The sequence below is a fragment of the Eubalaena glacialis genome, unplaced genomic scaffold (genome assembly GCF_028564815.1).
Source record: "Eubalaena glacialis isolate mEubGla1 unplaced genomic scaffold, mEubGla1.1.hap2.+ XY H_2, whole genome shotgun sequence".
Taxonomy (NCBI): domain Eukaryota; kingdom Metazoa; phylum Chordata; class Mammalia; order Artiodactyla; family Balaenidae; genus Eubalaena; species Eubalaena glacialis.
In genome coordinates this window covers 606,178-621,340 of record NW_026871156.1, presented here as the reverse complement: position 1 = coordinate 621,340, position 15,163 = coordinate 606,178, and positions in this window count along the sequence as shown.

Here is a 15,163-nt window from a genome sequence, read left to right as displayed (position 1 = left end):
TCTAAAAACACCTAGAGACAAATGACAATGAAAATAGGAGGACACAAAACCTATGGCATGCAGCAAAAGCAGTTCTGACAGAGGAGTTTATAGCAATAAAAATCCTACCTAAAGAAACAAGAAGAATCTCAAATAAACAATCTAGACTTACACCTAATGGAACTAAAGAGAAAAACAAACGAACAAACACCATAGTTAGTAGAAGGAAAGAAATCATACAGATCAGAGCAGAAATAAATGAAAAAGAAACAAAGAAAGCAATAACAAATATTAACTAAACAAAAAACTGTTTCATTGAGAGGATAAGCAAAATAGATAAATCGTTAGCCAACTAATGAAGAAAAAGAGGGAGAGGACTCAAATCAATAAAATTAGAAGTGAGAAGCAACCTACAAGCAACTATATACCAATAAAATGGAGAACCTGGAAGAAATGGACAAATTCTTAGAACGGTATAACCTTCCAAGACTGAATCAGGAAGAAATAGAAAATATAAACAGACAAATCACATGTAATGAAATTGAAACTGTGACTAAAAATCTTCCAGCAAACAAAAGTCCAATATGAGATGGCTTAACAGGTGAACTCTACCAAACATTTAAAGAGCTAAGTTCATCCTTATTAAATTCTTCACAAAAGTTGCAGAGGAAAGGACACTCCCAACCTCATTCTACCAGGCCACCATCACCCTGATACCAAAACCAGACAAGGATATCACACACACACATAACAGAAGATTACAGGCCAATATCATGAATGAATGTAGACATTCCTAAAAAAATAGTCCTAAAAAAATAGTAGCAGACAGAATCCAACAACACATTAAAAGGATCATACACAATGGTCAAGTGGGATTTATCCCAGGGATACAAAGATTCTTCAATATATGGAAATCAAGCAATATGATACACCATACTAACAGATTGAAGATAAAAAGCTGTATGATCATTTCAATAGATATAGAAAAATCTTTTGACAAAATTCAACACTCATTTACAATAAGAAACTCTCCAAAAAGTGGGCATAGAGGGAAACTACATCAACATAATAAAGACTATATATGACAAACCCAGAGGAAACATCATTCTTAATGGTGAAAACCTGAAAACATTTCCTCTAAGACCAGGAAGAAGACAAGGATGTCCACTCTCACCACTATTATTCCACATCGTTTTCGAAGTCCTAGCCATGGCAATCAGAGAAGAAAAGAAATAAAAGGAATCCAAGTGGGAAAAGAAGAAGTAAAACTGTCACTTTGCAGATGACATGATATATACATAGGAAATCCCAAAGATGCCACCAGAAAACTACTAGAGCTAATCAATGAACTTGGTGAAGTTTCAGGATACAAAATTAATGCACAGGATTTTCTTGCATTCCTATACACTAACAATGAAAGATCAGAGAGAGAAATTAAAAAAACAATACCGTTCACCACTGCAACGAAAAGAATAAAATATCAAGGAATAAACCTAACTAAGGAGGTAAAAGAACTTTACTCAGAAAGCTAAAAGACATTGATGAAAGTAATCAAAGATGACACAAACAGATGGGCAGATATACCATGTTCTGGGGTTAGAAGAATTAATATTGTGAAAATGACTATACTACCCAAAGCAATCTACATATTTATTGCAATTTCTATCAAATTACTAATGGCGTTTTTCACAGAATTAAAAAAAACTTTTTACAATGTGCTTGGAAATAAAAAAGACCCCAAGTAGCCAAAACATTCTTGAGAAAGAAAATCTTGAGATAGAGAAGTCAGACTACCTGACTTCAGACTATTCTACAAAGCTACAGTAATCAAGGCAGTATGGTACTGGCACAATAACAGAAATATAGATCAATGGAACCAGTTAGAAAGCCCAGAGGTAAAACCACACGCCTATGGTCGCCTAATCCATAACAAAGAAGGCAAGAATACACAATGGAGAGAAGATGGTGTCTTCAATAAGTGGTGCTGGGACAAGTAGACAGCTACACGTTAAAGAATGAATCAGAACACTTCCTACCATCATACACAAAAATAAACCCAAAATGGCTTAAAGACCTAAATGCAAGACTGGACACTATAAAACTCTTAGAGGAAAACGTAGGAAGAACTCCTTTTGACATAAATCACAGCAAGATCTTTTTGGACCCACCTCCTAGAGTAATGAAAATAAAACAAAACCAAAGAAAAAAAATTGGACTTAGTTAAATTTAAAATCTTTTGCACAGCAAGAAAACCATAAATGAGATGAAAAGACAACACTCACAACGAGAGAAATTATTTGTAAACAAACCAAATGACAGGGATTAATCACCAAAATACACAAAAAGGTCATGCAGCTCAATATCGTAAAACAAACCAATCAAAAAATGGGTGGAAGCGCTAAATAGACATTTCTCCAGAGAAGACGTACAGATGGCACACAACATCGCTAATTATTAGAGAAATGCAAATCAAAAGTACGATGAGGTATCACCTCACACCAGTCAGAATGGCCATCATGAAAAAATCTACAAACAGTAAATGCTAGAAAGGGTGTGGAGAAAAGGGAACCCTCCTGCACTGTTGGTGGGAATGTAAATTGATACCGCTACTATGATGAACAGTATGGAGTTTCCTTAAGAAACTAAAAATAGAATTACCATATGACCCAGCTTTCTGACTACTGGGTATAAATCCTGAGAAAACCATAATTCAAAAAGACCCATGCACCCCAATGTTCATTGCAACATTATTTACAATAGGTAGGACATGGAAACAACCTAAATGGCCATTGAAAGATGAGAGGATAAAGAAGATGTGGTGCATATATAAATGGAATATTATTCAGCCATAAAAATGAATGAAATTGTGACACTTGTAGAGACGTGATGTCATATAGAGTGAAGTAAGTTAGAAAGAGAAAAACAAATATCATATATTAACACATAGATGTGGAATCTAGAAAAATTGTACAGATGAACCTCTCTGCAAGACAGAAAGAGAGACCCAGGTATAGAGAACAAATGAATGGACACCAAGGTGGGAAAGGGGAGGTGGTATTAATTGGGAGATTGAGATTGTCATTATACATTAATATGGATTAAAAAAAATAACAAATGAGAACATACTGTAAGGCACAGGGAACTCTACTTAATGCTCTGTCATGGCTTAAATACGAAGGAAATACAAAAAAATGGAGATATATGTATACATATAGCTGATTCACTTTATTGTACAGCAGAAACTAACACAACATTGTAAAGCCACTCTTCCCCAATTAAAAAAAATGCACCTACATGTGGTTAAATTCTCACAAGTAACAAACTGTATGTTGGCAGAAGATTTCTTATACAACCAAAGTTGCAAGAAAATTTTCCACATAACTGGGTAAGAGGCAACAAAAGCATCAGGATGGAATTGGTGTCTCTGAGAGGTACCTGTGAAGAACAGAATGCCTATAGGGTTAGATCCTTACCTTCAGGAGCCGCTTGCTGGCTGGGAAGTCCTCTGGGAGAGACGGAGGGGCTGGAGGGTCCTGGACTCTGTTCATTAGAAGCTCATATGTGCTGGCTTGCTAGCAATCAGAGCAGAGAGAGACTGGGGCCTATGGCTGCCACCTGACAACACTTTCCACCCCCAAACTCATGTTTGGTGGGGCTGCTATTATGCATAGTAACTAGGCACTGAGTCTCAAACAGATGTGCTCTGTGAGAAGACTTGATCTAGCTGCATGGAGACAGAGAACATGGGGTATGGTCCAAGCCAAGTTTCAGAGCCAATTGTCAACATGCACACTGCAAGGCATTAATACACCAACAGAGCTCACTGTCGGCACTGCATGGGAAGAGAGCGTCTGGCAGCTGACAGAATTTGTGAGCACACACACCCAGTGGTCTCTCACAATTCGGGCAGATAGCCCCTGGTGAGGAGTACACAGCAGTTTATTTTCCATTAGGAGCCTTCCTATTCCTCCCACCCCACACTGCATCTTGATCCAGATTTGGTGTTGACAGGTACTAAGAGAGGACAGCCACAGAGATAGCTCAGGTCCCAGGAAGAAGGAAAACCACCTCGATTTCTGCAGCCACATCACTGTTCCTCAAGACCAACATAGGACTAGGTCTCAGAGAACAAAATGAAGAAAGGAATGCAAACTTGGGCTGTTTCTGTGTAGAACTGAAAATACCTGTACCAAGAGTGTGTATATTCATTGTAATCACACAGGCCTCTCTTTCTCCAGCACTCATCTTCTGTGAGAGTGCACACACTTAAGGGCAAGAAAGTCTTATCATACCGAAACTTGAGGACTTCTACTCTAACAACTGGGGAGCTGACCCCATGACTGTCATGGCAGTGACAGCTGTCCAACTTTCCGTGCAAGCTCTGGACAACACAACACGAATCATACCTTCTATCAAGGGAATAATGCCCACACATTTGAGGAAAGTAATGACAGTTATTCATACTTAAAACAGCAATCACACCAGAAATAGTGAACTCACACAGTCTACAAAATGACACTCCCACATAAAAACACTCATTTAGGACCACAGTAGGTAACTGTTTATTCTGAACTCATAGAAACAGAGAATGTTAATTAAATTAAAAAGCAAAGAAACTACTCTCAATTAAAAGAGGAAGAGGAACTCCTGAAAGAATAAATAATGAAACTATCTCAGACAATTAGACCCCAAGTTCAAAAAGGAGGTAATAAAAATGTTAAAGGAATTAAGAAAGATTATCAATAGAAATGCAGATCAAGGTAACAAGGAAAAATTAATCAAAATCAGACAACTCAAATGCTGAGATAAAAAGCAATCTAGAAGTACAAAATAGCAGACTAAATAACACAGAAGAATAAGTAAGTGATCTGGAGGATAGCATAATGGAAATCACACAATCAGGAGAGCACACAGAAAGACAAATAAAAAAAATTTAAAAAACAACATATGAGGTCTATGGGATAATATAAACTGTGCCAACTTACAAGTAATATGAGTTCAAGAAGAATGGGAGACAAAGGAAATAATCACAAGTGTACTTGAAGAAATAATGAATGAAAACACTCCAAACCTAAAGACTTAAACAGTTATCGAGGTATAGGAAGGAGAGAAGAGTCCCAAACATTATGAAACCAAACAGAACGACACTAACACATATTATAATTAAAATGGGAAATGTTAAAGATAAAGAGAGGGTTCTAAAGGCAGCAGAGGAATTACAAATATTCACTTACAATGGAAGCCACTTAAAGCTATCAGCTTATTTCTCTGCAGAAACTTTGTAAGACAGAATGGAGTGACATGATATATTCAAAGTCTTGAAAAGAAAAAATTTGAAATCTAGGATACTCTAACCAAGCAAGATTATCATTTAGAATAGAAAGATTAAAAATTCTTAGACAAGCAAAAAATAAAGAATACAGAAATATTGAACCTAATCTTGGAGAAATACTGAAAGTTCTTCTCTAAATAGAAAACAAGAAACAATCTATAGGAAAGGGAAAATCACAACAAGAAGGCAAATATATAAAAGGATTGAGGATCACTTAAGCCAGCACAGAGACTTTTAAAATTTTTCTAAAAGCAATTATAACTACAATTAACAACAAAAGGATAAAGATTTAAATGTTAAATAGGACATCAAAAAATCACAAAATGTGGGGGCAAGCATAAAAAAAAAATCTTAGAATGTCTTTGGACTTATCTCACAATCAGTCTAAACCAAGTAGATATAGTTATGGGTTTACATACTTGAAACCAGGATAACAGCAAATCAAAATATGCAATAGATTCACAGAAACCAAAAAGAGAAGCATAATGCAAAAGAAAACCATCAAACCACAAAAGGAAAAACAAACAAACAAAAGAATAAATAAACAAAGAACAACAAAATCAATTAAAGAACAAGGTTTAAAATGGCAATAAATACATAACTATCAATAATTGTCATTGTCAATGGACTACATGATTCAATCAAAAGACATAGAGTGGCATATTGGAGAAATAAACAAAACCCTGTAATACGCTGAATACAACAGACACATTTCAGGGTGAAAGACATACACAGACTGAAAGTGAGGAAATGGAAAAATATATTTTAAGGAAGTGGAAAAGAGTAGAACATGGGGGTAGCAATACTCATAAAAAATAAAATAGATTTTAAAACAAAGACTATAATGAAAGACAAAGAAAGGGATTATATAGGGATAAAGGAATCAGTACAAGAATAGGATATTACCTTTGTTAACATATATCCACCCAATATAGGAGCACCTAAATATATAGAAACAAATACTAACAGAAATTGGAGAAATTGACAGGAATACAACAATTGGAGACTATAACACCCCACTGACATCAATTCCAGACAGGAAATCAATAAGACAACCAGATTTCTAAATGACAGAATAGACAAGTTGGACTTAATTAATATCTACAGGACATTACATCCAAAAAAATACACATTTTTTTCAAGCACACATGGAACATTCTCTAGGATAGAATACACACTAGGCAGTAAAACAAGATTCAAAACATTTAAGAGGATAGAAATTATTTCAAGCATCTTTTCTGATAATAATTATATAGAACAGGATATCAATCACACAGAGGGAAAAACATGGGAAAAAAGAACTCTAAGCACATGGGAACTAAACGACATGAAACTAAAACATCAATTGGTCAATGATGAGATTAAATAAGAAATCAGAAAATATCTCAAGACAAAGGAAAATGAAAATACAGCCTTACAAAATCTTTCATATGCACCAAAAGCAATACTAAGAGGGGAGTTCATAGCAGTACAGATCTTCGTCAAAAAACAGGAAAAAAAATCTCAAATAAACAACAAAACCTACCACATAAGAAATTAGTAAAAGAACAAGCAAAATAAAAATTTAGCAGAAGGAAGGAAATAATAAAGACCAAAGAGGAAATAAATAAAATAAAGACTTAAAAAACAGTTGAAAAACTAAAACCGAGCTGATTTTATGAAAAGATAAACAAAATTGACAGGCTCACCAAGAATGAAAGAGGGAGGTTCCAAATAATCTAAACAAGAAATGAAAGGGGAAAAATAACAATTCATACCAGAAAAATACAGAAAACTTATAGGCGAATACTATGAATAGTTATATGCCAACCAATTGGACAAGCTAGAAGAAAAGGACAAATTCCTCGAAACATACAGCCTACGAAAAGTGACGCAAAAAGAAACAGAAAATTTGGACAGACTGATCACTAGATATGAAATAGAATCGATCATTTTAAAAACTCCCTACAAACAAAAGTCCAGGACTATAAGCCTTCATTGCGGTATTCTACCAAACACATAAAGAAGAACATAGACCTAGTCTTCTCAGTTTATTCCAAAACATTGAAGAGGAGAGAATGCTCCCAAATTCAATCTATGAGACCACAATCACCCTGATACCAAAACTAGAAAGACACACTACAAATAAAGAAAATCCCAGGCCAAAATCTTTGATGAATATAGGTAAAAACCCTAAACAAATATTAGGAAACAAAATTCAACAATATGTGAGAAGAATCATACACCATGATCCAGTTAGCTTCATCCCAGAGTCACAAGGATGTTTCAACATACACAAATCAAGGAATGTGAAACAACACATTAACCAAAGTAAAGACAAAAATTGCATGATTACTCCATAGTTGCAAAAAAAAAATTACTTGAAAAATGTCAACATCCATTAATGATTAAAAAATAAATAAAATTCATTAAGTATGTATAGAAAGAACATATCTTGACATAAGGCTATTTGGACAAACCCACAGTCAACATAATACTCAAAAATGAAAAGCTGAAAGCCTTCCTACTAAATCAGGAACCAAAAAAATGCCCACTCCCACCACTTCTATTCAACATAGTGTAAAGTCCTAGCCACGGCAAGCAGACAAGAAGACGAAATAAAATGATACAAATAGGAAAGACAGAGGTAAAACTGCCCCTATTTGCAGATAATGTGACACTCTCTATAAAGTACACTAAAGTCTCCACACAAAATTATTAGAAGTCATAAGTGAGTTCAGCTAGGTAGAATGACACAAGATTAATATTCAAAAATCTGTTCTATTTCTTTACATTAATAATAAAATATTTAAAAGAGAAAGTTTAAAAAATCCAGTTAAAATTGCATTAAAAAAAACCCCTCCTGGTAGTGTGTATATGTCCATGCCACTCTCTCACTTTGTCACAGCTTACCCTTCCCCCTCCCCATATACTCAAGTCCATTCTCTAGTAGGTCTGTATCTTCATATATACACTACCAAACGTAAAATAGATAGATAGTGTGAAGCAGCTGCATAACACAGGGAGATCAGCTTGGTGGTTTGTGAACACCTAGAGGGGTGGGATAGGGAGGGTGGGAGGGAGGGAGACGCAAGAGGGAAGAGATATGGGAAAATATGTATATGTATAACTGATTTCCTTTGTTATAAAGCAGAAACTAACACACCATCGTAAGGCAATTATACTCCAATAAAAATGTTTAAAAAAAAGAATTGATAAAGGACGGCAACTAAAAAAATAAAACCCTCCTGGGAGTAAACTTAACCAAGTAGTTGAAAGCCCTAGATGCTGAAAACTATAAAAGATATAAGGGAAACAGAAAATGATTCAAAGTAATAGAAAGATATTCCATGCTTTTAGTTTGGAAGAATTAATATTGTAAAATGGACATATTGCCCAAAGCAATCTATGGAAACTTTATTAAAATACCTGACGTTTTTTCACAGAATTAGAATAAATAATTCTAAAACTTATAAGGAACCACAAAAGGCCCAGAATTCTCAAAGCAGTCTTGAAGAAAAAGAACAACACTCAATGTATAACCCTACCAGACTTCAAATTATGCTACAAAGCTACACTAGTCAAAGCATGGTATTGACTCTGTCAGCCAAGGTGGTGGAGTAGGAAGATCCTGAGCTCACTTCCTCTCAGAGGAAAACCAAATTTACAACCATTTTGAGAACAACCATTAATGATAAAGACCACAACCTATCAGCAAGTATTTTCTACAAGTAAAAACAAAGAATGAACACAGTAAAACAGGTAGAAGTGGTGGACTTGCAATTTAGTCAAGTCCCATTACCCCAAGTGAGTGACCTACAAACAGGAGAATAATTACATTGTTGAGGTTTTCCAAAATCAGTGAGGTACTGGAGCTTCACACTGGTTCCCCATCCTGCGGGTCCTGCCATGGGAAGACAATCCCCTAGAACATTTGGTTTTGAAGGACAGCAGTGTTTAATTTTGGAGGAGCCAGAGAGCAGAGAGAATAAAGGTTTCACTCTTAAAGGGCACACACAAAATCTACCACACTCCAGAACCCAGGGCAGGAGCATTAATTTGATAGGAGCCTGGGTCAGACCTACCTGCTGATCCTGGAGACTCTCATGGACAAGCAGAAGGTAACTGCAGCTCACACTAAAGACATAGACACTGGCAACAGCCATTCTTAGGAACTCCTTCTATCACATACACACTGGTGCTAACCAAGCACGGTTGTTCAATCCTCTCTCTAGTTTATTAGCCACAAGACACAGACCTGGCCTTGCCTAAATGACTGTAAGCACGAATGCTGTGATACCTCTGCAAAGCAACTAATAGGGTGGGGACATAAGTCCTCCCATCAGCAGACAGCCTGTATTAAGACCCTCTGAGCCCACAGCTGCATAGTCAGACTAACCTGCCTACCAGAAGGTTCAGGACACAGTTGCACCCACAAGTGGGCAGGCACCAACCTCAGAATTCCCTGAGTGCCAAATCCCCTATCCAGGAAACCTGTTCTAGCTTCTGGATCAGCTTCAGTCACCAGAGAGTAGACAACACAAGCAGGAAAAATACAATCCTGCAAACACATGCAAGAAAAATACAATCCTGCAATCTTCAGACCCAGCCTGTGCACCAGCAGTAGATAGTCAGCCCTGAGACCATACGGGCCACAGGCCTACCAAGCAGGCCAACACAAGCATTGAGACACCCCAAACTCCATATCCTACTGTGTCAGAAACCAGCCACCCCATCACCCGCACCCCCGCCACTAGCTTTCTGACACTAGCTGTGGAACACTGAGCCCTGCAACCATACTCCAGGAACTGCCTTTGTCCTCCAGTGTGTGGTCAACAGCATCAGAGTCTTCTGGACCCTGACTCTTCCCACAAATGAACCAGAAGCAGTTCTGTGTCCCCTGGGGTTCTGCATTCAGCCACCTCATAATCTGGTCCCATGAACCAGCAGCTGGCTGCCTCTGCATGAGGCATGGTGTGAAAAAAATCAGACTACGGACCACCCAAACCTGCAAGACCTCCCACAAAACAGGTCAGTCAAAACAGCCGGGCACTGCAGCCTGCCTACAGGAAATCATAAAGCATATAGCTAAGGAAATAAGAGGGGAGTGCATTGCTGGAGCACATAGTGTGTCTCCTACAAAAATGCCACTTCTCTAAGGTTGGGATACACAGCCAACTTACCAGATACATAAAAATACAAACAGCAACTTAGGCAAAGTAAGGTAAAAGAGGAACATGTTTCAGATAAAGGAACAAGAAAAAAACCCAAGAAGAAGAATTAAGTAAAGTGGAGAAAGGCATTCTACCCAAGAAAGAGTTCAGGGTAGCAATTGTAAAGATAATCAAAGAACTCAGGAGGAGAATGCATACACAGACTGAGATGTTAGAAGTTTTTAGCAAAGAGTTAGAAAATATAAAGAACTACCAAATAGAGATTAAAAAAATACAATCACTGAAATGAAAAATACACTAGAAGGAATCAATAGTAGACTAAATTATACAGAGGAATGAATCAACAAGCTGGACGATGGGGTTAAAAATCACCGATGCTGAAGAGAAAAAAAAAATAATGAAAAGAAGTGAGGATAGTTTAAGAGACATCTGGGACAGCATCAGTAATATTCACATCACACGGATCACAGAAGGACAAAAGAGAGAGAAATGGGCTGAGAACATATTTGAAGTCATAATAGATTAAAAACTTCCCTAACCTATGAAACAAAACAGACATTCAAGTCCAGGAAACCCAGAGACTCCCATACAGAATTAACCCAAAGAAAATCACACCAAGACACATAGTATTTAAAATTATGAATATTAGAAATACACACTGAATATTAAAAGCAGCAAAGGATAAGTAACAAATAACATATAAGGAAAGTTCCATAAGGCTACCAGCTGACGTTTTGGAAGAAACTCTACAGGCCGGGGGAGGGAGTGGCATGATATATTTAAAGTGAGGAAAGGGGGAAAAAAGAACACTCTGCCCAGCAAGTCTCTTGTACAGATTTGATGGAGAGGTCAAAAGCTTTAAAGACAATCAAAAGCTAAAAGAGTTTAGTACCACCAAACTACCTTTACAGGAAATAAAATTCTTTAAGTGAAAAAGAAAAGACCAAAACAAGAAACACAAAAATTATGTAAGAAAAAGTATCATTGGTAAAGGCTGTAAAAGTAGAAAATCATCTCATCACAAAAGTCACAAGAAAGTTAAAAGAGAGAAGTAGTATAATCGTCTATGTGAGTGATAAGAAGTTAAGGGATACATGAAAGTATTAGATGTAAAATATGATATCAAAAACGGTAATCATGTGGGGAGAAGAGAACAAATGCGGAGTTTTTGAAATGCATTCAAAATGAAGAAATCAGCAACTTAAGCACATATATATAGAGATTCCTATATAAAAAACTAAGTTACCAGAAACCAAAAATTTAACTAGATACACAAAAAGAAAAGAAACCTCAATATGACACTAAAAATAATTTTCACACCATAAAAGAGAACAGTAGAAGAAATGGGAAAAAAAGTCTTACAAAAACAGCCAGCCAAAACAGTGAATAAAATGGCAGTAAGAATGGTATATTTAGTGCCTATAAGAGATGCACCCCACATCTAAAGTCACACAAAATGCACGTGAAGAGATGGAAAAAGATATTCCATGTAAATGGAAGTGAAAAGAAAGCCAGAGTGGCAAAGCTTATATCAGACAGAGTAGACTTTAAAATAAAGACCATTACAAGAGACAAAAAAGGACACTATATAGTGTTCAATGGATCAATCGAAAATGGAGATATAAAAGTTGTAAACTTTGGTTTACAAAAGTTTTGTATGTGTACCCAATATAGGAGCACCTATACACTTAAAGCAAACACTGATGGACCTAAGGAAGAAATCAATAGAAACATAATAATACTAGAGAATTTTAACACCCCCCTTACTTAAACGGACATAACATCCAGACAGAAAATCAATAAGGAACACTGGCCTTAAATGACATAATAAACCAGATAAACTTAATGGATATATGTAGAACATTTCTTTAAAAAGCAACAGAATACACATCCTTTTCAAGTGCACGTGGAACATTCACCAGGATGGATCACATAGTAGGGTCCAAGACAAGTATTGGTAAATTTAAGAAAAGTTTAATCATATCAAGCTACTTTTATGATGACAACACTACTAGAATAGAAGTCAACTACCAGAAAAACACTACAAAAAACAAACAAACACAAGGATGCTAAACAATATGCAACTAAATAACCAATGTTCACTGCAGAAATCAAAGAGGAAATTAAAATAAAAATACTTGGAGAAAAAAGAAAATGAAAATGCAACGATCCAAAGTCTATGGGAAGCAGGTAACACTTCTGAGAGGAACATTTACAGTGATAAATGCTAACATTAGGAAAGAAACAAAAAGATCTCAAATTAACAACCTACAAAGGAAATAGGCAAACAAGAACAAAAAACACCCAAAGTAAGTAAAGGAAATGAATCATAAAGGTCAAGCAAAAATAAATGAAATAGAAACTAAAAGTAGAACAGAAAAAGATCAGCAAAACTAAAATCGGGTTCTTTAAAAAGATAATAAAATTGATAAATCATTAATCAGACAACAAGAAAATAAAAAGGGTGAAAAAGCATGCACAAGCCCCTTAGATAGCCTCATCCACCAGATGGCAGACAGCAGAAGCAAGAACTACAATCCTGCAGCCTGTGGAACAAAAACCACATTCACAGAAAGATAGACAAGATGAAAAGGCAGAGGGCTATGTACCAGATGAAGTAACAAGATAAAGCCCCAGAAAAACAACTAAATGAATTGGAGATAGACAGCCTTCAAGAAAAAGAATTCAGAATAATGATAGTGAAGATGATCCAGGACCTCAGTAAAAGAATGGAGGCAAAGATCGAGAAGATGCAAGAAATGTTTAACAAAGACCTAAAAGAATTAAAGAACAAAAAAACAGAGATGAACAATGCAATAACTGAAATGAAAATTACACTAGAAGGAATCAATAGCAGAATAACTGAGTCAGAAGAACAGCTAAGTGTCCAGGAAGACAGAATGGTGGAATTCACTTCTGCAGAACACAATAAAAAAAAAAAAAGAATGAAAAGAAATGAAGACAGCCTAAGAGACCTCTGGGACAACATTAAACACAGCAATATTTGCATTATCGGGATCCTAGAAGGACAAGAGAGAGAGAAAGGACCAGAGGAAATATTTGAAGAGATTATAGTCGACAATTTCCCTAACATGGGAAAGGAAATAGCCACCCAAGTCCAGTAAGTGCAGCGAGTCCCATACAGGATAAACCCAAGGAGAAACACACCGAGACACATAGTAATCAAATGGGCAAAAATTAAAGATAAAGAAAACTTATTGAAAGCAGCAAGGGAAAAATGACAAATAACATTCAAGGGAACTCCCATAAAGTTAACAGCTGATTTCTCAGCAGAAACTCTACAAGCCAGTAGGGAGTGGCATAATATACTTAAAGTGATGAAAGGGAAGAACCTACAACCAAGATTACTCTACCTGGCAATGATCTCATTCAGATTCTATGGAGAAATCAAAAGCTTTACAAACAAGCAAAACCTAAGAGAATTCAGCACCGCCAAACCAGCTCTACAGAAATGCTAAAGGAACTTCTCTATGTGGGAAGCACAAGAGAAGAAAAGGACTTACAAAAACAAACACAAAACAATTAAAAAAATGGTCATAGGAATATACATATCAATAATTACCTTAAACGTGAATGGATTAATGTCCCAACCAAAAGACACGGGCTTGCTGAATAGATACAAAAACAAGATCCATATATATGCTGTCTACAAGAGACCCACTTCAGACCTAGGGACACATACAGACTGAAAGTGTGGAGATGGAAAAAGATAGTCCATGCAAATGGAAATCAAAAGAAAGGTGGAGTAGCAATACTCATATCAGATAAAATAGACTTTAAATTAAAGAATTTTACAAGGGACAAGGAAGGACACTACATAATGATCAAGGAGTCAATCCAAGAAGAAGATATAACAATTATAAATATATATGCACACAACATAGGAACACCTCAATACACAAGGCAACTGCTAACAGCTGTAAAAGATGAAATCAACAGTAACAAAATAATAGTGGGGGACTTTAACACCTCACTTATACCAATGGACAGATCATCCAAAATGAAAATAAAGAAAGAGAAGCTTTTAATGACACAATAGACCAGATAGATTTAATTGATATTTATAGGACATTCAATCCAAAAACAGCAGATTACTCTTTCTTCTCAAGTGCGAATGGAACATTCTCCCGGATAGATCACATCTTGTGTCAAAAATCAAGCCTCAGTAAATTTAAGAAAATAGAAATCATATCAAGCATCTTTTCTGACCACAACACTGTGAGATTAGAAATGAATTACAGGGGAAAAAACGTAAAAAACACAAACACGTGGAGGCTAAACACTAGGTTATTAAAACCAAGAGAACACTGAAGAAATCAAAGAGGAAATAAAAAAATACCTAGAGAAAAATGACAATGAAATCACGACAATCCAAAACCAATGGGATGCAGCAAATGCAGTTCTAAGAGGGAAGTTTATAGCTATACAAGCCTACCTCAAGAAACAAGAAAAATCTCAAATAAACAACCTAACTTTACACATAAAGGAACTAGGGAAAGAAGAACAAACAAAACCCAAAGTTAGTAAAAGGAAAGAAATCATAAAGATCAGAGCAGAAATAAATGAAATATAAACAAAGAAAACAATAGCAAATATCAATAAAACTAAAAGCTGGTTCTTTGAGAAGATAAACAAAATTGATAAACCATTAGCAAGACTCATAAAGAAAAAGAGGGAG